This window comes from Triturus cristatus, chromosome 1_1 (assembly GCF_964204655.1).
Source record: "Triturus cristatus chromosome 1_1, aTriCri1.1, whole genome shotgun sequence".
NCBI lineage: Eukaryota > Metazoa > Chordata > Amphibia > Caudata > Salamandridae > Triturus > Triturus cristatus.
The window spans coordinates 188,487,564-188,513,457 of NC_140579.1; positions in this window are offsets into that span (position 1 = coordinate 188,487,564).

Here is a 25,894-nt window from a genome sequence, read left to right on the forward strand (position 1 = left end):
TTGCTAACAATTCCAGGTAGTTGATGTGAAATTGTTTTTGTTGGGAGGTCCATACACCTTGAACGGTATGGGTTTGAAGATGTGCTCCCCAGCTGGTGAGCGATGCATCTGTTAGCACTATCTCTGGGACCGGCTCGAGGAACGACCGCCTTTTAGAAAGGTTTTTTGTGGTCCACCACTGCAGAGAGCGATGGGTGCGGTCGTCCACCAACACCAGATCTGTTAGCTGACCTTGAGCCTGGTTTCACTGACGTGCTAGACACTCTGGATGCATTTGCAGTCTTGCATGAGGAACGAGAAAAATGCAAGAGGCCATCATTCCTTTTAGCTGCAGGAACACTCTTGCTGGTAGTGAGTGTTGTGGCTGAAATCTTTGAACTAGCGTTTGTATAGCACTTCTCCTGTCTGGATTGGGATATGCTAGGGCTGTGGCAGTATTTACTGTAGCTCCTAGATATTGTTGTATTGTGGACGGTTGAAGATGGGATTTGCCTAGATTTATTGTGAATCCCAGACTGTGAAGCAACTGTATTGTACGGAGTGTGTGTTGAACACAGTTGTTGTGGGAGTTTGCTTTTATGAGCCAATCGTCCAGATAAGGGAAGACATGAATTTGTTGTCTTCTCAGATGGGCTGCAACCACTGCGAGGCACTTGGTGAAAGGTCGGAGTGCTGTGGTGACTCCAAATGGGAGAACCTTGAATTGGTAGTTTTGACCATCTACCACAAATCTAAGATATTTCCAGTGAGCGGGATGAATGAGAATGTGGAATTAGACGTCCTTTAGATCTAGAGTGGAGAGAAAGTCGCCTTGCTGTAGTAGGGGAAGCACTTGTTGTAAAGTCACCATGTGGAAGTGGTCTGATTGAATGTAAAAGTTGTGCGGTCTGAGATCCAGTATTGGCCTGAGAAAGCCGTCCTTTTTTGGGATTAGAAAATAGAGGGAATAGACCACTGTGCCCTGATGAGGCACAGGAACTGGCTCTATTGCATGTTTTTGTAACATTGCTAAGACCTCCTATTTGAGGAGGGTCAGGTGTTCAGATGACATTGGATGCTGTTTTGGCGGAATGTTGGGAGGCGTAGAAGTGAGTTCCAGGTAATAACCATACTGGATAATCTGTCTTACCCACTTGTCTGTTGTGATGGAATACCAGACAGGCAGGAACTGTGAGAGGCGCCCCCCGACAGGAGTGAGATGATCGGGGGGGGGGAAGCACAGGGAAGTCACTGTTTGTTATTAAGGGAGTTGCTGGTGTTGTTATCCCTGCCCCTACCCTTGTTGTTCCCTCTGTTACCTCCTCTATTGTATCCCCTGGAAAAGGAGCTCTGGTTGGGACTTTTATAGGATGAGGACGGGTGTTCTGACGTATTTGTCTTGGCACCTGCTCTATAGAAAGAGCGACCAAAGGAGCCTCTGGCAGATGGTCACTGTAAGGCTCCCATAGACTTTGCGGTCTCCATGTCCTTTTTCATCTTTTCTAGAGATGCATCTACTGCAGGGTCAAAGAGGTGCTCCTGGTCAAAAGGTTGATTAAGGATGGTAATTTGTACCTCTTGTTTAAATCCAGATACCCTGAGCCAGGCGTGTCTGCGTAGCAAAACACTGGTATTTATTTTACAGGATGCGGTGTCTGCTGTTTTGAGTGCGCATTTGATGGATGCATTGATTATTAGTTTGCCTTCCTGTATAAGGTCAATGGCTTTGTCCTTCTATTCTTGAGGTAGATGTTGAATGAGCTTTTCCAGCTCATCACAGTGAGCCCTATCGTATCTTGCTAGAAGGGCTTGTGTGTTTGCTATTCTCAATGAGTTTGCAGCTTGAGACGCCATACATTTACCTGACGCGTCTAATAATTTAGATTCTTTATCAGGAGGTGGTGTGTCACCTGACCCCTGAGAGTTTGCCCTCTTGCGTGCATTGGCTACAACCAGTGAATCTAAGCGAAGTTGGCCATTGATGTATATAGGGTCAATGGGAGCTGCTTTGTATTTCTGATCTACTCTGGGGTTAAAACCACTAGCTCTAACTGGGTCTTTGAACACCTCAGGAGCGTGTCTAAGAAGGCCTTTTAACATGGGTAAGACGCGAGTAGATTGTGTGGTTAGTCAAAAGTCTCCAGTAGAAAATCCTCTTCTACATGATCTGATGTAATTTGACCTTATGGTATGTGGCGGCCCTACTGATTAGCTGGGCAAAACCCACATTGTCATCTGGCGGAGATGGTTTTATGGGGTAGAAATCCGGATCATTGGTTAGATCAGGCTCAGTATTCTAATCATGCCATGGATCTGGATCCTGTGGTGGATCTTCAGGGTCTAATGGTATTACATCTTCATCTTCTTGCCCATCCCCATGTGAATCGTCACTATCCTCTGGTTGTGGAGAGTGTGCTGGTGAAATGAGTAAATTAGGGTTAACTGGTGGTGGAGGTGAAGGTGGTGGTGAAGTATTAGTAGCTATGGGTAACTTCTCTGGAGGAAGTGGAGCATGTGGCAAATGTTCTGGCTTCCTCTTTGTAGGTAGCTTGGTGACTATATGACGTATCTTTGGGTGAATAAAGATGGTAGTCTGTCTTGAAAAAGAAAAGCTCTTCAGGATCGATAGGCTTCTTCGGCATCGAAGATTTCTCCTTGGAAACTGTTCTTGGCTGTTTCTGGACAGTGTCCGGTACAGAAGCTTACCCTGGTTCCGAGGCCTTCGGTGCAAGTTGTTTTGGCTCCGGAGGCATTCGTTTAGGAGGCTTATTTAAAGGAGTTTTGTCCTTTAATGTTCCCTGCGGTTCGGTGCCGAAGTCTTCTCTGTGTGCTTCGGGTCAGTGGTTTTAGCCGGCTTTTTCGGTGCCGTGTCTTATCCGGCTGCTTTGGTGCAGATACCTTATCTGGCTGCTTCGGTGCCGAGGATCTTTTGTCGATTTCGGTGCCGAATGTTTTCCCGGTGCTGGCAGAGGAGGGCACGGCAACTCGGACGACTGAGCTTTCGGTGCCGAAGATGGCTTTTCGGTACCGGGTGGTTGGCTTGAGCCAGAAGGCTTTTCTTTGTCCTTCGAGGATGGGCCCGGAGGCGGGGCGCTCAAAGGTTTTGTACGGTGCGGACCTAAGCCCGAAGGCGAAGGTGTCACCGGAGCCGTTGGTATGGGCTTGGGTGGGGGTCTCGGTACTCACGTCCCTTTGAGCCGGGGAGATGTCATCTTTGGCGCTGGAGACGTCTGCTTTGGAGTCCGGGACCCGTTTTTCCTGTTCTGGCTCCGGAAGGCTATCAGGACCTGGATGGAAGATGTCTGGAATGGAACCTGTGCCTCAGGACATCTCCCAGCGTCGAGCTCGACGAGCCCGGATGGTCTTCTTGGACTTGAAGGAGAGACAAGCCTCACAATCGTCCTCTCGATGTTCTGGAGAGAGGCACAGATTGCAAACAGGATGGAGGTCCGAGTGTGGAAACTTAGCTCCACACAGTGGACGCTTCTTAAAGGGAGTCTGTTCCATCGACGTCCGTCTTTACCGGCGCGGGTAGCCCCAGCGGCCCGCGTCGAAGTCCGCAGGTGTCGAAGTTTACTCGAAAGTTGTCGAGGGTGCGCGTCGAAGGCACGCGATCGAGACAATACCGTCGGTTAATTGCGATTGCGCGTTGAAAGGGGGTTCTATAACGACACCGTCCCGGAGCGTAGCAAGTCACATCAGAACCCGATGGCGGAAAAAAACAATCTAACGATGGAGCCAATGCCCATTGTCCACCGAAGGAGTCGTCACCGGTCTCGTGACTGCAACACTTCTTCAAAGACAAAAACAACATGCAGACATCAGAGCCCAACACCAGATGGCGATCTATGCATAGAGTACAATCTGCAGCTCATATGCCTCGAACCTATTGTTTCAAGCAGAACAAATGCTTCAATATTTAGTTTTCAAGCTGGCTGTCCATCACCTTATGAAAAGATAATACATCATTGTGAGAAGTTGGCCTGGTATATGCTGTTCACTAGTTAAAGTGACCACCTTGTACCATGCCAAGCAACCCTTATGGTGTGGTTGTAAGTCAACCTTTTCGGACTAGCTGCCCTAGTGGTAGCGTAGGCTAAGCAGTCTTTGAGGCTAAACTCGTTAAAGCGTGTTAAGCAGGCTGTTTTACCAAATGTAATCCCCCTTTATACCAATGAAAGGACACCACACAGATATATATTCAAAATATATATGTATTTATTACTCAAAGTATCCCCTAGACTCTTTATGAGCACAGGAGCACAAATCGTTAAACAAGACAACGTTATAATATACAGAAGTGGCACTTTATATGGATGGGCCCTGGTGGCCACTCAAACCATATACTAAAATAGTGGTATAAGTACCACGAACAGGAAAGGGAAAAGGCCTAGGGCCTCTAGAATCGCTGGGCCTACAAGGAGCTAACTTCAGTTGGAGGTCCACGGGTCGCGTGTGCAGTGAGGAAAGTTACACGCGGGCTCCCATAGGTTTTCAATGGGTGCGTAAACGTTTAAAAGTTACTGCAGAAAGGGTCTTCTGGATGGACTACGAACTTAAGATTCAAAACACAGACACTGGAGATGTTTCTCTACACTTGGGCACCGGAGTGCCAGCTTTACCTCACCCACAGGAAGCGGGTGCATAGGTCTCGAAGTGCGTCGGGTTTCTTCTATCGATTCAATGGAGCCTGATGACAAAGATGCTGCAGGCGGTCGGTCCAGAAGAGATGCGGTGGATCCAAGAGTGGATCGGAGTTGTAGAAGACCTGAAAGCAGAGGGGACAGTGTTCACAGTCACTAGCCAGTGACCGGCGTGGCACCAGGTAGGTACCAGGCGAAGTCGGGTGCAAACAGGTGATGAGGTGTAGCTTGTCTCTGCAGCCACGTGGTCCCTGTAGGTCGACGACGTCCAGGAGTCGGTTCACGAGCTGTCCCACGCAGGCTCTCACTGTCGGCGACTCGAAAGTGGCAAACAAGCCTTGGCAAAGGCAGGAGTCGTGGAAAGAGAAGTAAGCTGATTGTTCTGACCAGCAAGGTCAGCAGCTGGGGCCAGTCTGGAGCAACCAGACCAGCGTCGTTGATTTCAAGTTAGGTCGCCAAAATGGCCACTAGCCAACGGGCCAGGGACCGGGCAGGCGCGTCGAGATGCAAAGTGCAGAGGGGCCCCACGCAGATCGTGGAGATGCGGGAGGGCTCACCTTTGGTGCAGATGCTGCTCGATAGTTGGGCTTCTCAGGACCCAAAGCACAACGTGGAGGGAGCCTCTGTTGCGCTTGCAGCTTGTCGTCGGTCTTCCAAGATGGCTGGCTCCACGTGTCTCGGTGCCTCCACGGGTTCCTTCTTTGCAGGGACTGTGGATCGGGCTGTGAGAGGTCTGGAGGTCCAGGTCTTGTCGGGCTCTGGGCTCGGGCGGGAGGCGGCGGCAAAGCAGACATCGAATAGCTGGTTGGTGCTTGCGTTAGCAAGATGGTCACTCCCTGACCATAGGGGAGATTTCCTTCTGTCCTCTGTGCAGCAGAGCATCGAAGTTCCCGTCTTCTTCTTGTGGTTAAGTTGATTCCGGGATGTCTGAAGTCTTAGGACACAGCTCCTACCTTTACGCGTATTCTAGGGGCCGGACTACCTGCTAGGTCCCTCCCTAAGGGTGGGACCAGGAAGGGGGGTGGTTACACCCCCAATCCTTTGTCCAGCTCGCCCCAGGTCCGGGGCTGGTGTGCCCCAGGACCGGTTTGAACTGGCATATGCACCGAGGCTCCTTGTGAGCCTCAGGCATGTCTGTTTCCTTTCAAGCCCTACCTGACCTAAACACAAAATCCTGTCTGGGGTGGTGCTCGCACCTCCCCTGGCAGGAAACCCTTTGTCCACGTCTCCCAAGCTGGAAGGACTCCCAGCAGCAGGAGGGCAGACTTGTGTCTGTGGGGGCAGCATCCATTTTGTGGAGCTGAGGCTATGTCTGATTTTACCCGGGTTTCAGGTACTGTACATGTCGTGTCCCTCTAGAAGGGTGGAATGCTAACCCCGTTGCCAGAATTGGCGAGGGGTTAGTATTCCAATTCGTATGACACCTTACTCGACATGTTTTGATAAAGCCAAACCAAAGATAGCATTTAACCGCGAGGTTCATAATGCACTTAAGAGTATATGGTATGACGATATCTGGAAACGGTAGAAGGAAGTTGTTCCGACCACTGCAGACAGGCTCAGCTCATGCCAGAGCACCATCTCACATGGAACCAAGCACTCTGCCTTCAGGATTGTTAAGGCCTGCCATAGGAGTGACTTATAGGTTAACATGTGTCCCATTTAAGGTTAGGTATAGGTATACTACACCCAAGTAAGAGATGGTTACACCAGCTTACCCCAGCTGAGTGATCAGCCAGTTGTGTCAAATTTGTTAGGCCGGGCCAGGGGTGGCATAATACATGCTTCAGCCCCTGGTAGGCCTTAGATACACCAATGCCCTGGGTACCTAGTGTACACTGGTACAGGGGCTCACAGGGTGATCCATTTCCAATTGGTTATGCACCTAGGGTGCATAGTGTCAATTTAGTAGAGAGAACAGCAGGCTGGGGGTCTGATTAGCAGGCCCACAGCCTCAATATGTCAAAAACCAGTGAAGCAAAAAGCAGAAATTTGGGGTGACCATAGGATAGCAGACCCTACTCTCCTACACAACCCCCCCCCCCCAAACGCAGGGACATTAAACTAGCCTTGACCAGTCTCGTCTTCATGTCCTAAGTGGAAGTACCTGGAGAGACCATCTGCATTCCCATGGTCTGTACCTGGCCGGTGCTCCACTGTAAAGTCCATCCCCTGTAGGGAAATGGACCACCTAAGCAGTTTGGGGTTTTCACCCTTCATCTGATTTAGCCACAAGAGGGGCTTATGGTCGGTCTGAATCTTGAAGTGAGTGCCAAACAAGTATGGCCTCAGCTTCTTCAGGGCCCACACCACAGCAAAGGCCTCCCTCTCAATAGCTGACCAATTCTTCTCTCTGGGGGTCAACCTTCTGCTAATAAAAGCAATGGGTTGGTCTTGACCATCTACATTAAGTTGCGACAGCACAGCTCCCACACCCAACTCAGAAGCATCTGTTTGGACAATAAACTCTTTGGAGTAGTCAGGACTTTTCAGGATAGGTGCAGAGCACATGGCCTTCTTCAGGTCATCAAATGCCTTTTGACAGCTTACTGTCCACTGAACCTTTTTGGGCATCTTCTTGGATGTCAGATCATTAAGAGGAGTCACAATGGACCCATAGTTCTTAACAAACTTCCTGTAGTACCCAGTCAAGCCCAAGAAAGCTCGAACTTGAGTCTGAGTGGTTGGAGGGGACCAGTCCTTGATGGATTGTATCTTACTCTCCAGTGGTTGAACTTGGCCTCCACCTACAAGGTGGCCCAAATACACAACCTTACTCTGCCCTATCTGGCACTTAGTATCCTTGATAGGGAGGCCTGCCTTTTGCAGAGCCTCAAGTACCTTCTTCAGGTGGATCAGGTGATCCTCCCAGGTGGAGCTAAAGACAGCAATGTCATCAAGATATGCTGCACAAAAGTCATCCAACCCAGTAAGGACTTGATTCACCAACCTTTGGAAGGTGGCAGGTGCATTCTTCAGACCAAAGGGCATCACCAAAAATTGATAATGCCCACCTGGGGTTGAGAATGCTGTTTTGGCCTTGGACTCCTCAGCTAACCTGATTTGCCAATAGCCAGCTGTCAAATCAAATGTGCTCAAAAACTTAGCAGAAGCCAGTTTATCTATGAGCTCATCTGCCCTTGGAATAGGATGTGCATCTGTCCTAGTGACAGCATTGAGTCCTCTGTAATCCACACAGAACCTCATCTCTCTCTTGCCATCTTTGGTGTGAGGTTTGGGGACCAGAACCACTGGGCTAGCCCAGGGGCTCTCTGAGGGTTCAATGACACCTTATTCCAGCATTTTGTGTACCTCAGCCTTTATACAGTCCCTGACGTGGTCAGGTTGTCTGTAAAGTTTGTTCTTCACAGGCAGACTGTCACCAGTGTCCACCACATGGGTACACCAGTCCGTTTGACTAGGTATCAATGAAAACATGTGTTGAAATAATTGTAGAACCGGTCTACATTCAATCTGCTGATGCTCAGTGAGGTTGCCTCCAAGGGTCACTCCTTCAACTGAACCATCTTCAGGGTTCTGAGACAACTGGTCTGGGAGAGGGTCACTCTCTTCCTCCTGTCCCTCATCTGTAGCCATGAGCAAGCCCATGTCTGCCCTGTCAACATATGCTTTTAACCTGTTAACATGGAGTACCCTGTGGGGACTCCTAGGAGTTCCTAGGTCCACCAAGTAGGTAACCTCTCCCTTCTTTTCCAGGATTGTATGGGGTCCAGACCATTTGTCTTGGAGTGCTGCTGGGGCCACTGGCTCCAACACCCATACCTTCTGTCCTGGCTGAAACTCAACCAAGACAGCCTTTTGGTCATGCCAAGCTTTCTGTAAGGCCTGGCTTGCCTCAAGGTTTTTGGATGCCTTCTCCATATACTCAGCCATCCTGGAGCGGAGACCAAGTACATAGTCCACTATGTCTTGTTTAGGCTTTTTGAGAGGTAACTCCCATCATTCCTTCACTAAACACAGTGGGCCTCTCACAGGGTGCCCAAACAACAATTCAAAGGGGCTGTAGCCAACTCCTTTTTGTGGGACCTCTCTGTAAGCAAACAGAAGGCAGGGTAGAAGGATGTCCCATCTTCGCCTGAGCTTTTCAGGTAATCCTTTGATCATACCCTTTAGGGTCTTGTTGAATCTCTCAACAAGCCCATTGCATTGTGGGTGATAAGGGGTGGTGAACTTGTAGTTGACACCACATTCCTTCCACATAGCTGTCAAGTATCCTGACATGAAGTTGGTACCTCTGTCAGAAACCACCTCCTTAGGAAACCCCACTCTGGAGAATACTCCCAGCAGGGCCCTGGCCACAACAGGAGCTGAAGTGGTCCTAAGGGGAATTGCCTCTGGATACCTGGTGGCATGATCCACTACCACCAGTATAAATCTGTGCCCAGATGCAGTGGGAGGATCCATGGGACCCACTATATCTATTCCCACTCTTTCAAAGGGAACCCCCACCACAGGGAGTGGTATTAGGGGGGCCTTTGTTGTGCCACCTGATTTGCCACTGGCTTGGCAGGTTACACAGGAGCGACAAAACTCCTTGGTATCTTCATTCATGTGAGGCCAGTGAAAGTGAGGGACAAGCCTGTCCCATGTCATGTTCTGGCCTTAGTGTCCTGCTAGAGGAATATCATGGGCCAAGGTAAGAAGGAAGCCCCTAAATTGCAGAGGTATAACCAACCTCCTGGTTGCACCAGGTTTTGGGTCTCTAGCCTCTGAATAAAGGAGCCCATCATCCCAATACACTTTATGGGTACCTTGAGCATTCTCAGCAGCCTCAGCAGCAGCCAGCTGTCTGAGGGGTTCAAGAGATGGACAGGATAACTGAGCCTGCCCCAAGTCAGCCCTGGAAGGTCCCCCTGTCCCCAGAAACTCAACCTGATCAGGTTCAAGCTCTTCAGGGACAGTTCCTTCAGGGTCCTCTAGATCATCTTCCTGGGAAGGCTGATCATCACTTGGAGGCAGGGGGGGGGGGAGGCACAGCCTTAACCCTCCTGTTCTTCTTCTTGGTAGGTGCTTGGTCCATTGTTCCAGGATCCAAGACCTGTGGTTCAGTAAGGCACTTTTTGGCCTGTGACCTGGTCACAGCAAGGACATGTGGTGATATACCTAACATCTCTGCATGTGTCCTGTACTCCACTTCTGACCATAGAGAACTCTCTAGGTCATTGCCCAACAAACATTCTACTGGGAGGTCTGCACTAAACACAACCCTTTTGAGGCCAGTTACCCCTCCCCATGAGAAGTTAACAACAGCCACACTATGTGAAGTAGTGGCATTGCTGGCATTGGTCACCAGGTAGTTCTCACCTGGTATGTACTGTCCAGGGTCCACAAAGCCTGGTGTCACCATAGTGACACTGGCACATGTGTCCCTGTAGGCTTGAGCCACTTTTTCATTTATTAAAGGAGTCTGTCTGTACTTGCCCAGGTTACTGGGGCTCACAGTCAGGGACAAATCCATGTCCCCATCACAGATCAAGACTGCCTGTGTCAGGGTTCTGTCTAAGTCAGAATCTCCTTCAGTTCCCATAGTGATTCCCACTACACCCTTTGTCTGGGGACCAACACTGCTAACAGTAGTACTGGGAGCAGGTGCCTTAGGGGCAACAGTGTTGGGGGCTCCCCCCTTCTTACAATCACTAGTCCAGTGAGTTGTATTCTTTGGACCTTCTTTCTTCTTCCCTTTAGGTTGGGACTGTGAGAAGTTGGCCTGGTATATGCTGTTCACTAGTTCTAGTGACCACCTTGTACCATGCCAAGCAACCCTTATGGTGTGGTTGTAAGTCAACCTTTTCGGACTAGCTGCCCTAGTGGTAGCGTAGGCTAAGCAGTCTTTGAGGCTAAACTCGTGATGCGTGTTAAGCAGGCTGTTTTACCAATAGTAACCCCCTTTTATACCAATGAAAGGACACCACACAGATATATATTCAAAATATATGTGTATTTATTTCTCAAAGTAACCCCTAGTCTCTTTATGAGCACAGGAGCACAAATCGTCAAACAAGATTATCACAGAATACACAGAAGTTGCACTTTATATGGATAGGCCCTGGTGGCCACTCGAACCATATACTAAAATAGTGGTATAAGTACCACGAACAGAAAAGGGAAAAGGCCTAGGGCCTCTAGAATCGCTGGGCCTACAAGGAGCTAACGTTAGTTAGTGACCAGGAGGTCCACGGGTGGCGTGTGCAGAGCAAATAGTCACACGCGTGCTCCCATAGGTTTCAATGGGTGCGTAAAAAGTACAAAGTTACTGCAAAAGGAATCTTCCGGATGACCTAGGAACTTAAGATTTGGAACACAGGCACTAGAGATGTAATACTACACTTGGGCACAGGTGTGCCAGCTTTACCTCACCCACAGGAAGCGGGTGCATAGGCCTCAAAGTGCGTCGGGTTTCTTCTATCTGTTCCGTTGAGCCTGGGACAAAAGATGCTGCAGGCGGTCGGTCGGGAAGAGATGCAGTGGATCCAAGAGTGGATCGGAGATGTTGAAGACCTGTAAGCAGAGGGGACAGTGTTCACAGTCACTAGCCAGTGACCAGCGTGGCACCAGGTGGGTACCAGGCGATGTCGGGTGCAAACAGGTGATGAGGGGTAGCTTGTCTCCGCAGCCACGTGGTCCCTGAAGGTCGACGACGTCCAGGAGTCGGCTCACGAGCTGTCCCACGCAGGCTCTCGCTGTCGGCGGTGTCGGCGACTTGATCGAAGCAAACAAGCCTTGGCAAAAGCAATTGCAGGAGGATTCGGAAATCAGCTGTTGGTTCTGACCAGCAAGGTCAGAGGGATTGCTCCTTTGGAGGGAAGCAAGGGCCAGTCTGGAGCAACCAGACCAGCAGTGTATTTCGTAGAGTTCGTCGCCAAGATGGCCACTAGCCAGCGGGCCAGCAACCGGTTAGGCGCGTCGAGTGGCAAAATGCAGAAGGGCCCCACGCAGATCGTGGAGATGCTGGAGGGCTCACCTTTGGTGCAGATGCTGCTCGAGGGTTGGGCTTCTCAGGACCCAAAGCACAACTTGGAGGGAGCCTCGGTTGTTGCACTGGTCAGCTTGTCGTAGTCGTTTCAAGATGGCTGGCTCCACGTGTCTCGGTGCCTCCACGGGTCTCCTCTTTGCAGGGACTGTGGATCGGGCGGTGAGAGGTCTGGAGGTCCAGGTCTTGTCAGTCTCTGGGCTCGGGCTCCGGCGGGAGGCGGCGGCAAAGCAGACGGTGATTCGCTGGATGGTGCTTGCGTTAGCAAGGTGGTCACTCCCTGACCACAGGGGAGATTTTCTTCAGTCTTCTGTGCAGCAGAATGTCGAAGTTCCCGTCTTCTTCTTAGTTTCAAGTTGATTCCAGGATGTCTAAAGTCTTAGGACACAGCTCCTACCTTTATTCGGATTCTAGGGGCCGGACTACCTGCTAGGTCCCTCCCTATGGGTGGGACCAGGAAGGGGGGTGGTTACACCCCCAATCCTTTGTCCAGCTCGCCCCAGGCCCGGGACTGGTGTGCCCCAGGACCGGTTTGAACTGGCATATGCACCGAGGCTCCTTGTGAGCCACAGGCATGTCTGGTTTCTTTCAAGCCCTACCTGACCAATACACAAAATCCTGTCTGGGGTGGTGCTCGCACCTCCCCTGGCAGGAAACCCTTTGTCCACACCTCCCAAGCTGGAAGGACTCCCAGCAGCAGGAGGGCAGACTTGTGTCTGTGGTGGCAGCATCCATTTTGTGGAGCTGAGGCTATGTCTGATTTTACCCGGGTTTCAGGTACTGTACCTGTCGTGTCCCTCTAGAAGGGTGGAATGCTAACCCCGTCGCCAGAATTGGCGAGGGGTTAGTATTCCAATTCGTATGACACCTTACTCGACATGTTTTGATAAAGCCAAACCAAAGATAGCATTTAACCGCGAGGTTCATAATGCACTTAAGAGTATATGGTATGACGATATCTGGAAACAGTAGAAGGAAGTTGTTCCGACCACTGCAGACAGGCTCAGCTCATGCCAGAGCACCATCTCACATGGAACCAAGCACTCTGCCTTCAGGATTGTTAAGGCCTGCCATAGGAGTGACTTATAGGTTACCAGGTGTCCCATTTAAGTTTAGGTATAGGTATACTACACCTAAGTAAGAGGTGATTACACCAACTTACCCCAGCTGAGTGATCAGCCAGTTGTGTCAGATTGTTAGGCCAAGCCTGGGGTGGCATAATACATGCTTCAGCCCCTGGCAGGCCTTGGATACACCAATGCCCTGGGTACCTAGTGTACACTGGTACAGGGGCTGACAGGGTGATCCAACCAATTGGGTATGTACCTAGGGTACATGGAGTCCATTTTACAGAGAGAGCAGATAGCCTGAGAGCCTGAATGGCAGGATCTCAGGCCAACTAAGTCGAAAAACCAGCTAGACACTAGGCAAAAATTTGGGGGTAACCATAGTCAGATATCCACCTTCCTACACAACCCCCCCCCAAACGAAGGGAGATAAGGCTGACCTTGACCAGGTAAGCCTATATTGCCCAAGTGGCCATATAAGGAGGAACCAGCACTGGCATGGTTACCCCCTGTCTCATGGTCCACTAAGCAATCCCTCACCCTAAGGGTATCAGAGGGTCTCCACCATAGGGAGTCTCTACCTGTGGTGTGTCTTGGCAAAGTAAAAGGCTGGTGTTGAGATGGAGTACTGAAGTGAGTGTCCTCAAAGTGAGGCCTCAGCTTCCTCCAATCATCCTCCACCATGGATGCCTTTCTTTCTTTAACTGAGTTGCACTGTGCTCTCAGGGTCAGCCTCTGGCTACCTAAAGCTGGAGGCTGGGTCCCTTTTGTGGGCTTACTGGAGGGACAGGTCAGGTTTGGGGCCCTAAGGTCCCATGTTTGCCTGTGCCCAACAGAATCCCCCTGGGGGAGGTCCCTAACTACCTGTAAAGGAGATCCCTCAGGAATGTTTTTACCCATCACCTGACTAGGGCTACTAGCCAGGCAATCCTCATTCTTTTGATGGGGGGGTTCTTGTGGACAGGGGCCCTCTGGGGGTCCACTGGCCTCCCTGACCTCTGCAGCCCTGGGCTGACTGAGGCAGGGTAGAGAGAGGCAGGCTACCTGCACCAGACTGGATCCCACCTTGGAAGGGGCCACTGACATCAGAGGCTCTGCCAGGCCAGGCCTGGCTACCTCTGGGGCAGTTCCTTCACAAGGGGTGAGGTCAGATCCCTGAGGAGGCTGACCTTTTCCTAATGTCTGGGGAGAGGGAGACTTTTCTTCCTCCCCACTACTCTCAGTTTGTGTGGAGTGATCCATTGTTTCAGGCTTCACTACACCTATGTCAGTCTGAGTATAGGCTGAGACCATTACAGCCTTGCCAACCTTTTCAGGGGGGCACTCAGTTTGTGTTTGAGCTGTGACTGTCACAGCTCTGCCAGTCCCTACAGGGAAGTCTGTCTGTGCCTGGGCTGTGGCTACCACTGCCCTTCCAACCTTTTCAGGGAGGAAATCTATTTGGACAGGGGTTGTGAATGGCACAACCCCCCTACCCTTTTGTGAAAGGCCTACCATTTTAGAATGGGTGTCTTGTTCAACTCCAGCCCAAGCTGAGAGTTCTAAGTCATTCCCCAGTAAGCAGTCTACAGGCAAGGTTGGGGACACTGCTACCCTTTTAGGGCCAGTGACCCCTCCCCAGCTGAGACATACCTCTGCCATGGGATGACTGTTCTGTTTGCCATCAATGTTAGTCACCTGGTAGGAGAAACCGGGCAAAAGCTGCTCAGAGGGAACTAGCCAATGGGCCACCATTGTGATGCTAGCCCCAGTGTCTCTGTAGGCCTCAGCTTTTGTACCATTGATGTAGGGCTCCTGTCTGTACCTACCCAAAGTGTTGGGACAGGCAGTGAAGTTGGCAAACCCCATGCCACCATCACAGACAAGAGTGGTTGCTGTAGGGGAATTGGCTAAGCCAGGGTCCCCCTGTGTTCCCCAAGTAAACCCACCCAGATTTCTGGGGGCACTCCCACCACCTGGGGGATTACTGCTGACAGTAATAGGTGGTGTGACAGGAGTAATTGGAGGAACAGTTTTGTTTTTAGCCCTTGGGCAACCGCTGTCAGTTTTCCAATGCCCAGGAGTTTTACACTCATGGCAGTAGGGCTTTTTAGCTGTGGTAGAGGAGGGAGCTTGGGACCCACCACCCTGTGTGGAGTTTTGGGGCCCTGAGGAAGGTTTCTCTTTTTCTTTATCCCCACCCTTCTCTTGAGGCTTGGTGGTATCTTTCTTTTGGTCACCACCCTGGTTTTTAGGCCTGATCCTGGTCCTGACCCATTTATCTGCCCTCTTTCCCAATTCTTGGGGAGAGGTCAAATCTGAGTCTACCAGGTGTTGATGGAGAAGCTGGTTTTGACAATTACTTAAAATCTGCTCTCTCATCATCAAATTGTACAATCCTGTATAATCAGACACCTTACTTCCCAGCAACCAACCCTCCAAAGCCTTAGTGGCACATTCCACATATTCAGACCAGTCCTGAGTCTGTGTCTTCTGGGTGTCTCTGAACATTAACCTGTACTGTTCAGTGGTTAAGCCTAACCCATCAACTAGGACACTCTTCAGGACTCTGTAATTTCTGACATCCTCTTCTCTAACAGTGAGGAGTCTATCTCTGCCTCTCCCCTCAAAGGAGAGCCATAAGATTGCTGCCCACTGGTCTTCAGGAACCTGCTGCACTTTGCAGGCTCTCTCAAGAGCAGTCATCCATTTGTGGATGTCATCCCCACTTTTGTAGGGGGGCACAATCTTGGACAGGTTCCTATTGTCAAAGACCCTATCTTTGTCCCTAGGGACATTGCTGCCACCAGTGGGTATAGACCCACTCTCTCTATGCTGCCTAGCCTTGCTCAGTTTTTCTTCCATCAGGGCTACTTCTAGCTCCTGCTTCCTGATCCTCAGCTGGGCTTCCTGCATTCTGGCCTCATGTTCCCTCCTCTGAGGGGTGGTCAGTCTCCTTCTGGAGTGACCTTGAGAGCCTCTAGAGCCATGGGAAGCATTGGAGTCACCTGAGCGATTCCTTTGCCTTCCAAGCCCTGTGTTAAGTCCACTGGGGAGATCCAATGGGGTGAACCCACTGTCAGTCCCCAATAGCCTTAGTTTAGCTGGGCCAAGTATAACACTTGGCACTGGGCTAGTTCTCCCTTCATCCCCACTCACATCTGTATCCCCATCACTTTCTTCCTCTGTGGTAGGCATCCCATCTAAGGGGTGACTATTGAAAGGGGGTACCTCTGTGGCATCTTCAGAAGGGGGGCCTCCTGTTCCTGACCCTAAGGGGGCTAACTGGGAAGCTTTCCTGAGTTCTCTCTGATTCTCATCATTTTGTAAGAGTTCTCTGAGCTCAGCAGAGGTAGGGTTCTTGGGCTGTTTAAGGCCTCTAAGAGTTGCCAAATGCCTGAGCTCATTCTGGTTAAGGGTAGCAAAGCTGGATGTTGCCCTCTGGGGGTCACTCTCAACAGAGATGGGTACAGTGGACCCCTCTGCCCCGGCCATTGCTCTTAAGTGTGGGTGGATGTGTTGCAATCTACCTACACTTGTGTTTACCTACTAAACCTATCTAGTAGTTGTAGTCAGGGTGTGCTACTCCCTTTGCTCTACAACAACTAAGTTCAGTAGAACTTATGTATATCTAATCTTGTTTTATATGTACCTACAGGTAACTATGTGATCTTTCAATTGGTAACCAAGAGATTACAATGGTAAAACACAGCAAGCTCAAATCCAACCGCTGCTCACCAATGTGAGAAGTTGGCCTGGTATATGCTGTTCACTAGTTCTAGTGACCACCTTGTACCATGCCAAGCAACCCTTATGGTGTGGTTGTAAGTCAACCTTTTCGGACTAGCTGCCCTAGTGGTAGCGTAGGCTAAGCAGTCTTTGAGGCTAAACTCGTGATGCGTGTTAAGCAGGCTGTTTTACCAATAGTAACCCCCTTTTATACCAATGAAAGGACACCACACAGATATATATTCAAAATATATGTGTATTTATTTCTCAAAGTAACCCCTAGTCTCTTTATGAGCACAGGAGCACAAATCGTCAAACAAGATTATCACAGAATACACAGAAGTTGCACTTTATATGGATAGGCCCTGGTGGCCACTCGAACCATATACTAAAATAGTGGTATAAGTACCACGAACAGAAAAGGGAAAAGGCCTAGGGCCTCTAGAATCGCTGGGCCTACAAGGAGCTAACGTCAGTTAGTGACCAGGAGGTCCACGGGTGGCGTGTGCAGAGCAAATAGTCACACGCGTGCTCCCATAGGTTTCAATGGGTGCGTAAAAAGTACAAAGTTACTGCAAAAGGAATCTTCCGGATGACCTAGCAACTTAAGATTTGGAACACAGGCACTAGAGATGTAATACTACACTTGGGCACAGGTGTGCCAGCTTTACCTCACCCACAGGAAGCGGGTGCATAGGCCTCAAAGTGCGTCGGGTTTCTTCTATCTGTTCCGTTGAGCCTGGGACAAAAGATGCTGCAGGCGGTCGGTCGGGAAGAGATGCAGTGGATCCAAGAGTGGATCGGAGATGTTGAAGACCTGTAAGCAGAGGGGACAGTGTTCACAGTCACTAGCCAGTGACCAGCGTGGCACCAGGTGGGTACCAGGCGATGTCGGGTGCAAACAGGTGATGAGGGGTAGCTTGTCTCCGCAGCCACGTGGTCCCTGAAGGTCGACGACGTCCAGGAGTCGGCTCACGAGCTGTCCCACGCAGGCTCTCGCTGTCGGCGGTGTCGGCGACTTGATCGAAGCAAACAAGCCTTGGCAAAAGCAATTGCAGGAGGATTCGGAAATCAGCTGTTGGTTCTGACCAGCAAGGTCAGAGGGATTGCTCCTTTGGAGGGAAGCAAGGGCCAGTCTGGAGCAACCAGACCAGCAGTGTATTTCGTAGAGTTCGTCGCCAAGATGGCCACTAGCCAGCGGGCCAGCAACCGGTTAGGCGCGTCGAGTGGCAAAATGCAGAAGGGCCCCACGCAGATCGTGGAGATGCTGGAGGGCTCACCTTTGGTGCAGATGCTGCTCGAGGGTTGGGCTTCTCAGGACCCAAAGCACAACTTGGAGGGAGCCTCGGTTGTTGCACTGGTCAGCTTGTCGTAGTCGTTTCAAGATGGCTGGCTCCACGTGTCTCGGTGCCTCCACGGGTCTCCTCTTTGCAGGGACTGTGGATCGGGCGGTGAGAGGTCTGGAGGTCCAGGTCTTGTCAGTCTCTGGGCTCGGGCTCCGGCGGGAGGCGGCGGCAAAGCAGACGTTGATTCGCTGGATGGTGCTTGCGTTAGCAAGGTGGTCACTCCCTGACCACAGGGGAGATTTTCTTCAGTCTTCTGTGCAGCAGAATGTCGAAGTTCCCGTCTTCTTCTTAGTTTCAAGTTGATTCCAGGATGTCTAAAGTCTTAGGACACAGCTCCTACCTTTATTCGGATTCTAGGGGCCGGACTACCTGCTAGGTCCCTCCCTATGGGTGGGACCAGGAAGGGGGGTGGTTACACCCCCAATCCTTTGTCCAGCTCGCCCCAGGCCCGGGACTGGTGTGCCCCAGGACCGGTTTGAACTGGCATATGCACCGAGGCTCCTTGTGAGCCACAGGCATGTCTGGTTTCTTTCAAGCCCTACCTGACCAATACACAAAATCCTGTCTGGGGTGGTGCTCGCACCTCCCCTGGCAGGAAACCCTTTGTCCACACCTCCCAAGCTGGAAGGACTCCCAGCAGCAGGAGGGCAGACTTGTGTCTGTGGTGGCAGCATCCATTTTGTGGAGCTGAGGCTATGTCTGATTTTACCCGGGTTTCAGGTACTGTACCTGTCGTGTCCCTCTAGAAGGGTGGAATGCTAACCCCGTCGCCAGAATTGGCGAGGGGTTAGTATTCCAATTCGTATGACACCTTACTCGACATGTTTTGATAAAGCCAAACCAAAGATAGCATTTAACCGCGAGGTTCATAATGCACTTAAGAGTATATGGTATGACGATATCTGGAAACAGTAGAAGGAAGTTGTTCCGACCACTGCAGACAGGCTCAGCTCATGCCAGAGCACCATCTCACATGGAACCAAGCACTCTGCCTTCAGGATTGTTAAGGCCTGCCATAGGAGTGACTTATAGGTTACCAGGTGTCCCATTTAAGTTTAGGTATAGGTATACTACACCTAAGTAAGAGGTGATTACACCAACTTACCCCAGCTGAGTGATCAGCCAGTTGTGTCAGATTGTTAGGCCAAGCCTGGGGTGGCATAATACATGCTTCAGCCCCTGGCAGGCCTTGGATACACCAATGCCCTGGGTACCTAGTGTACACTGGTACAGGGGCTGACAGGGTGATCCAACCAATTGGGTATGTACCTAGGGTACATGGAGTCCATTTTACAGAGAGAGCAGATAGCCTGAGAGCCTGAATGGCAGGATCTCAGGCCAACTAAGTCGAAAAACCAGCTAGACACTAGGCAAAAATTTGGGGGTAACCATAGTCAGATATCCACCTTCCTACAGGGACCCACCCTCGTTAGTACTAGTTTGGGGCCCTGTTGAAGACTTCTGGTCTTTGGATTTCTGATCTACACCCTTTTGGTCTGTTTTCTTCTGATCACCCCCTTGGCCCTGGTTCTGGTTCTTTTGCTCAACCCTGGTTCTGACCCATTTGTCTGCCTTCTTTCCCAATTCTTGGGGAGAGGTCAGATCTGAGTCAACCAAGTGTTGATGCAGCTGCTGGTTCTGACAGTTATTTAAAATCTGTTCTCTCATCATCAAATTGTACAATCCTGTATAATCAGATACCTTACTTCCCAGCAACCAACCCTCCAAAGCCTTAGTGGCACATTCAATGTATTCAGACCAGTCCTGAGTCTGTGTCTTCTGGGTGTCTCTGAACATTAACCTGTACTGTTCAGTGGTTAAGCCTAACCCATCAACTAGGACACTCTTCAGGGCTCTGTAGTTTCTGACATCCTCCTCCCCAACGGTGAGGAGTCTATCTCTGCCTCTTCCTTCAAAGGAGAGCCATAAGATTGCTGCCCACTGGTCTTCAGGAACCTGCTGCACTTTGCAGGCTCTCTCAAGAGCAGTCATCCACTTGTGGATATCATCCCCACTTTTGTAGGGGGCACAACCGTGGACAGGTTCCTATTGTCAAAGACCCTATCTTTGTCCTTAGGGACAATGCTGCCACCAGTGGATATAGACCCACTCTCTCTAGGTTGCCTAGCCTTACTCAGTTTCTCTACCATCAGAGCTACTTCTAGCTCCTGTCTCCTGATTCTCAGCTGAGCTTCCTGCATTCTGGCCTCATGTTCCCTCCTCTGAGGGGTGGTCATCCTTCTTCTGGAGTGACCTTGAGAGCCTCTAGAGGCATGAGAAGCATTAGACTCACCTGAGTGATTCCTCTGCCTCCCAAGCCCCTGGTTAAGTCCACTAGGGAGATCCAATGGGATGATCCCATTGTCAGTCCCCAGTAGCCTTAGGTTAGTTGGGCCACGTATAACACTTGGCACTGGGCTAGTTCTCCCTTCATCCCCACTACCTTCTGTCTCAGTACCCTTATCACTTTCATCCTCTGTAGTATGATTCTCATCTAAGGGATGACTATTGGAAAGGGGTACCTCAGTAGCATCTTCAGAAGGGGGGCCTCCTGTTCCAGTCCCTAAGGGGCCTAACTGGGAGGCTTTCTTGAGAGCTTTCTGATCTTCATCAGCCTGTAAAAGCTCTCCGAGTTCAGCAGAGGTAGGGTTCTTGGGCTGTTTAAGGCCCCTGATATTTGCCAACTGCCTGAGCTCATTTTGGTTTAGGGTAGCAAAGATGGATGGTGCCCTCTGGGGGTCACTCTCAACAGAGATGGGTACATTGGACCCCTCTGCCCCTGCCATTGCTCTTAAGTGTGGGTGGATGTGTTGCAATCTACCTACACTTGGGTTTTCCTACTAAACCTATCTAGTAGTTGTAGTCAGGGTGTGCTACTCCCTTTGCTCTACAACAACTAAGTTCAGTAGAACTTAAGTATATCTATCTTGTTTTATATGTACCTACAGGTACCTATGTGATCTTTCAATTGGTAACCAGGAGATTACAATGGTAAAACACAGCAAGCTCAAATCCAACCGCTGCTCACCAATGTGAGAAGTTGGCCTGGTATATGCTGTTCACTAGTTAAAGTGACCACCTTGTACCATGCCAAGCAACCCTTATGGTGTGGTTGTAAGTCAACCTTTTCGGACTAGCTGCCCTAGTGGTAGCGTAGGCTAAGCAGTCTTTGAGGCTAAACTCGTTAAAGCGTGTTAAGCAGGCTGTTTTACCAAATGTAACCCCCCTTTATACCAATGAAAGGACACCACACAGATATATATTCAAAATATATATAATTCAATTCAATTCAAAATGTGCTTTATTCGAGATTACTCATAAAAGCAGACATACAAACATATAATAAAAAACAATTAAATCTAAGATGTCATATTGATGAATGCACAATTCATAAAAAGATACAAATTATTTACGAGAAAAAGTTGAAATTAATCGCAAAGATAAAATTCATGATAATGGGTACTGCAATTATGTACATTTTATATATTCTTAGTGCTAGGGAAAGAGCCGGTTAGACATACATTTCACAGGTGTAAAGTTCATAAATGTAGTTAATACAATAAAATATAATTTTATAAAAACATTATTCTAAAAAGAATCATTTAAAAATAATTTTTTCCAGATGACATGATAAAATACACTAAACAGAGAATAGATTATACTCTAGCAGTCTCTGTTCAACTGGGCAGAGAGTAATCACCGGACTAGCAATCTCTGCCTAATTGTCCAAGCCCACCCCAAATACTTGGCGGTGGCGATTATAATCCAAGTTGAGGTAGTCGATCTTACTATGCGCAAAGCCACCATACTACTCTTGGTACCCAGATTCCTGCACATAGGTGCCAACCATGCGCGCCTTGGACTAGAGTATAGTTTACAGGAAAACAAAAAGTGACCAAGTGTTTCAATACCTTCCCCACAAGCTGGGCATGTAGCAGGGCCACCTTCCCTCCATTTAGATGTTAGGTAACGAAGAGGAAGTGAGCCCGCCCTCAGTTGAAAAAGCAATTTCCTATCCAAAGGTTTGGATATGTAATCCCAGTACAGTTCGTACATGGGGTACAATTTGACCTCGAGAAAACTAGCAGTCATGGCCCCACAATTGACACTGAGGAGACTTTTGTTAGCGACATTATCCCAAAAGATATTTTTTAGGGTTGCCTTACTCGGGAATAATGCCCCTGCTGGATCAGACCAGAGTGCATTCAGACTTAGTTCAAGGAGTATTGATTTTAATAATTTGAACCATCTGATTTTGTTAAAGCAATCTGCCCTGACAACGTCAGTGAACCCGGATGCATAATGTATGAGCTCAGGAGTGGTCCATAACCTACGCCAGTATAGAATTGGTCGTAGTTTGGCCATTTCCGAGATTTTCTTCCTTCCAAGCTCATATCTCAGAGGCAATAACGGACTACTCTAAGGTGTACCCGTTAGATTCCTAAAGAATTTGTTCTCTGAGGCTTGCAACTCCTGTAGGTTTTCATGCCCCCATAACTCAGCCCCATATAGTGCCGACCCAATTGCTTTCGCCTCGTATATGATCAGGGGGGGTTTGATCGGTTTAGTTAATGATTTCCTGTGCTCCTTTAAGATGGTTCCAGCCAATTGCTTGTGCCTCAAAGTTGCTATGTGTAAGTGCTGGTTCCACCTATTGTCGTTAGAAATAAGGATTCCCAGGTATGTGAAAGATGATACGACCTCGAGGGTTCGTCCGCTCATGGTAATATTAGATTTAAAATTACGATACGGATTAAAAACCATGAGTTTCGTTTTAGACGCATTCACCTCGAGACCGTGATCCCCACAAAACTTGTCAAAAATATCCAATGCTTTTTGCAATCCACTTGGAGTTTTAGATAAAATTAACGTGTCATCTGCGAACATTAAAATCGGAACTTTAACACCTGCAAGAGAAGGAGCGTCAACTACCTGTGATTGAATACAGGAGACTATGCCATTAATAAAAAGTGTGAACAAGGTAGGTGCCATAGAGCACCCCTGCCGAACCCCACGCTCAACAGGAAATTCGGCAGTGTCTTTTCCGTATCCACCCCATTGAATTTTAGCATAGGTACCTTCATGTAGTCTCATAATCATTGTCAGCAGGACTCCTGGGACCCCCAAGGCCGCAAGTACTTCCCACAGTTTCGTCCTGGGAACCAGGTCGAAGGCAGCCCTCAAGTCGACAAAAGCCGCGTAAAGACTGCCCCCTCCTAGCACCACGGTCCTCCACTGAATCAGCTGGAACCGAAAAACTTGGTCCACAGTACTAGTGGCCTTACGAAACCCAGCCTGGAATGGCGATAGAATATTGAATTCATCCACCCAATCGAGCAATCGATTAACAATCACTCGCCCAACAATTTTTTGCACAGTGTCGATCAGGCTGATCGGGCGGTAATTACAAGGCTGTGAACGGTCACCCTTTTTGTACACAGGGATGATAACAGCACCCCGCCATGAAGCCGGGATAGCTGCTCCCCTCGCGATGTGGTTTGTTAGTAAGTGTATATATTTACACCACCTATCAGTGTCGTTTAAGAAAACGTCCGCTGGGACTCCGTCAATGCCAGGAGCACGTCCTCTGTGTACAGTTTTGAGGGCCGACAGGATTTCGTCCAACCTAAAAAGATTGTCCTCAGGAGTTGAATAGATAGGGCTAATGTTGTTATCAATCTGAGCCCGGTTAGCATATTGATCACTAAAAAAGTTTACCCAGGCTTCCTGCGGTACATGATTATTGCAAGCCTCTTCAGGCCTTTCATGCCCCCATTTTACAATATGCCAAAATAATCTAGAATCTTTTCGACCACTAGCACATTTCAGCTTTTCCCAATGGGCTTCATCCCAATCTTTTTTTGCATTAGCAATGCAAGTTTTGTATGACTTTCTTGCAGAACGGATGGCCCCCAAGTTTTTGCTCTTAATTGCAGCACCCAAGGAGTTTCGTGCTGCCTTACAAGCATGATTATACCATTTAGCCACTCTGTAAACACGAGTCGCCTTGGGGTTTACTGGTTTAAGGAAATAATGTTTGATTTCTTGGAAAAGGGGCTCATGAACTTCAATGATGTTAACTTGGCTTGTAGTAATCCCTGCTTCGCCCTCTAGGGCCATAATGGCCTTATCAGTCGCAGCTCCTATATTCTCAATAGCTTGCTGGTCTGTCCTAACACTAGTCCATCTTAGCCTACGCATATCATTTGTTGGCACAATGGACGGGGGAAGGCAAAGATCAAGAGTAATAGAGGCGTTAGATTCAGACAGCCACCATTTATGGGTGACACATAACGGATTGTGGTCACTCTCTAGCATTTCTGTCACAACCATATCTCTAACAGTAGGCCAGAGAGAAAAACTACAAATAATATAGTCAATGCGACTTTTGCTTCTTCCGTTGTCAAAAGTCATAGCTGGTACCCTGTCTGATTTTGTCCTCCCATTTAAGGCTCTTAGTCCTTGTTCAAGGCACATTGCGTTCAAACCCAAAATATCCTCTGTCCAGCGGGTTACTGGGATGGTATCTAAAGGGGGGATATCCCATTGTTTGTCTTCCTCTGCACCTAAGAAAGCTTCGCCTGTGTCAAGAGGTTCAAACGTGCGGTTTAGATCCCCAGCAATTAATATGTGTTTACCACCTGAATGTGTCTCGAGGAGATTATACAGGGCAAGAAGAACCACAGATTTTCCTACATTTCCACCTCTGACATAAATATTATATATATCGATGGATAAGGATAAATCACTTATAAGTCTGATGAGCTGGATATCTTTCTGCCCGATTTCTATGTTTTTTACAACGGCCTTTAAAGATTGTTTGATCCATATTGTGAGGCCCCCCATCGGACGCCCTTTAGGGCCCTTAGAAGCTGGAACATAATAATTTAAGTACCCCAGAGCGAACACAGGGTCACAAGCCCATGTTTCCTGAAAGATGCAAACATCAAAATTACTAATAAAATTAAACCAGTCACCGCAACCCAGCTTTGAGCCTAGCCCAGCCACATTCCAAGATAATAGGTTTCCAGAATCATGTGCCTTTACATGGTTGGGGCTAGGAGTAAGTGCACTCATCACATTATTATTTGTACCGTTATGTATTACATTATCAGGTATTAAACCAGCTATGGCCTCCAAAGTATCAGGCTCAGGACGGCAACCTTCTCGTTGTCCCAACTCAATAGTGTAGAGTGAATCAGATAAACAGAGGGATGATTGTCAATCACAAACATTCAAGTTTGACAGAGCAGAAAACCTGTTTTCCACACATAAACCCCACTCGCGGAATCTAACATCTTTACTACTCCTGTTGGTCACAACATTCCATTTAGTTCTTAGAATATTAGGGTTCATGCCTCTTCCTTTCCGAGAATAAAAAAAGTCCAGGGTCAGTGGTACAATTGAAGTTGACCTTCGCTGTGGAGGCAAGATGTTAGGTAAAATGTTTGACAAAACCTCAGGACCAGTGAAGGTTAAAATAACACAGTCCCCTTTGAACCTTTTGATGCTGTTACCAATCCATTCAACTCTTCTTGCATTAGCAAGTTCATCAGCTAATTGTTGCTTCCCCCAAGGTGTTATTATCATGTTGTTAGTAAGCCATGATAAGGATTTGTTTAATAGAGAAGGAGCAGATTCGACCTCCCCAGAAACCAAAGGGGGTACGTTTGCAAGAACAAGAACTAATGGAGAGGCTTCAACTACAAGCTCGGAAGACCCTTTCCCCATGTTAGAATCGTTAGTGGAAGCGACCGGGGGTGGATCAGCAAAGGCACCACTAGATACATTAGACAGTGGTGCAAGGTTAGAGACAGATCCACTATTCTCAGCAAAAATTGTATTGCATATTGCTGGCTTTTCAACAACTTCAGTAGTATTCCTTTCCTTCGCCAAAGTTTTCTCTAATAAACCACCTAGCCTATTGACCTCAGCGGTTAATTTGTCAATTTTACTAACCAGGGGTTTGACTATACCTTTGATTTTTGTATCCATCATACTCCATAGTTTAGTAAATTGAGCGTTAGAAAGGGTAACATGAGCTTCGCTAGACAGGTCAACCTCCTCTTCCTCATCCACTGATATTGATATTCTCCTCGAAGGGGTTGCAGTTTTATTTTTGCCTGATCTTAAACCCCCTCTTTTCTGAGTAACCTTGCT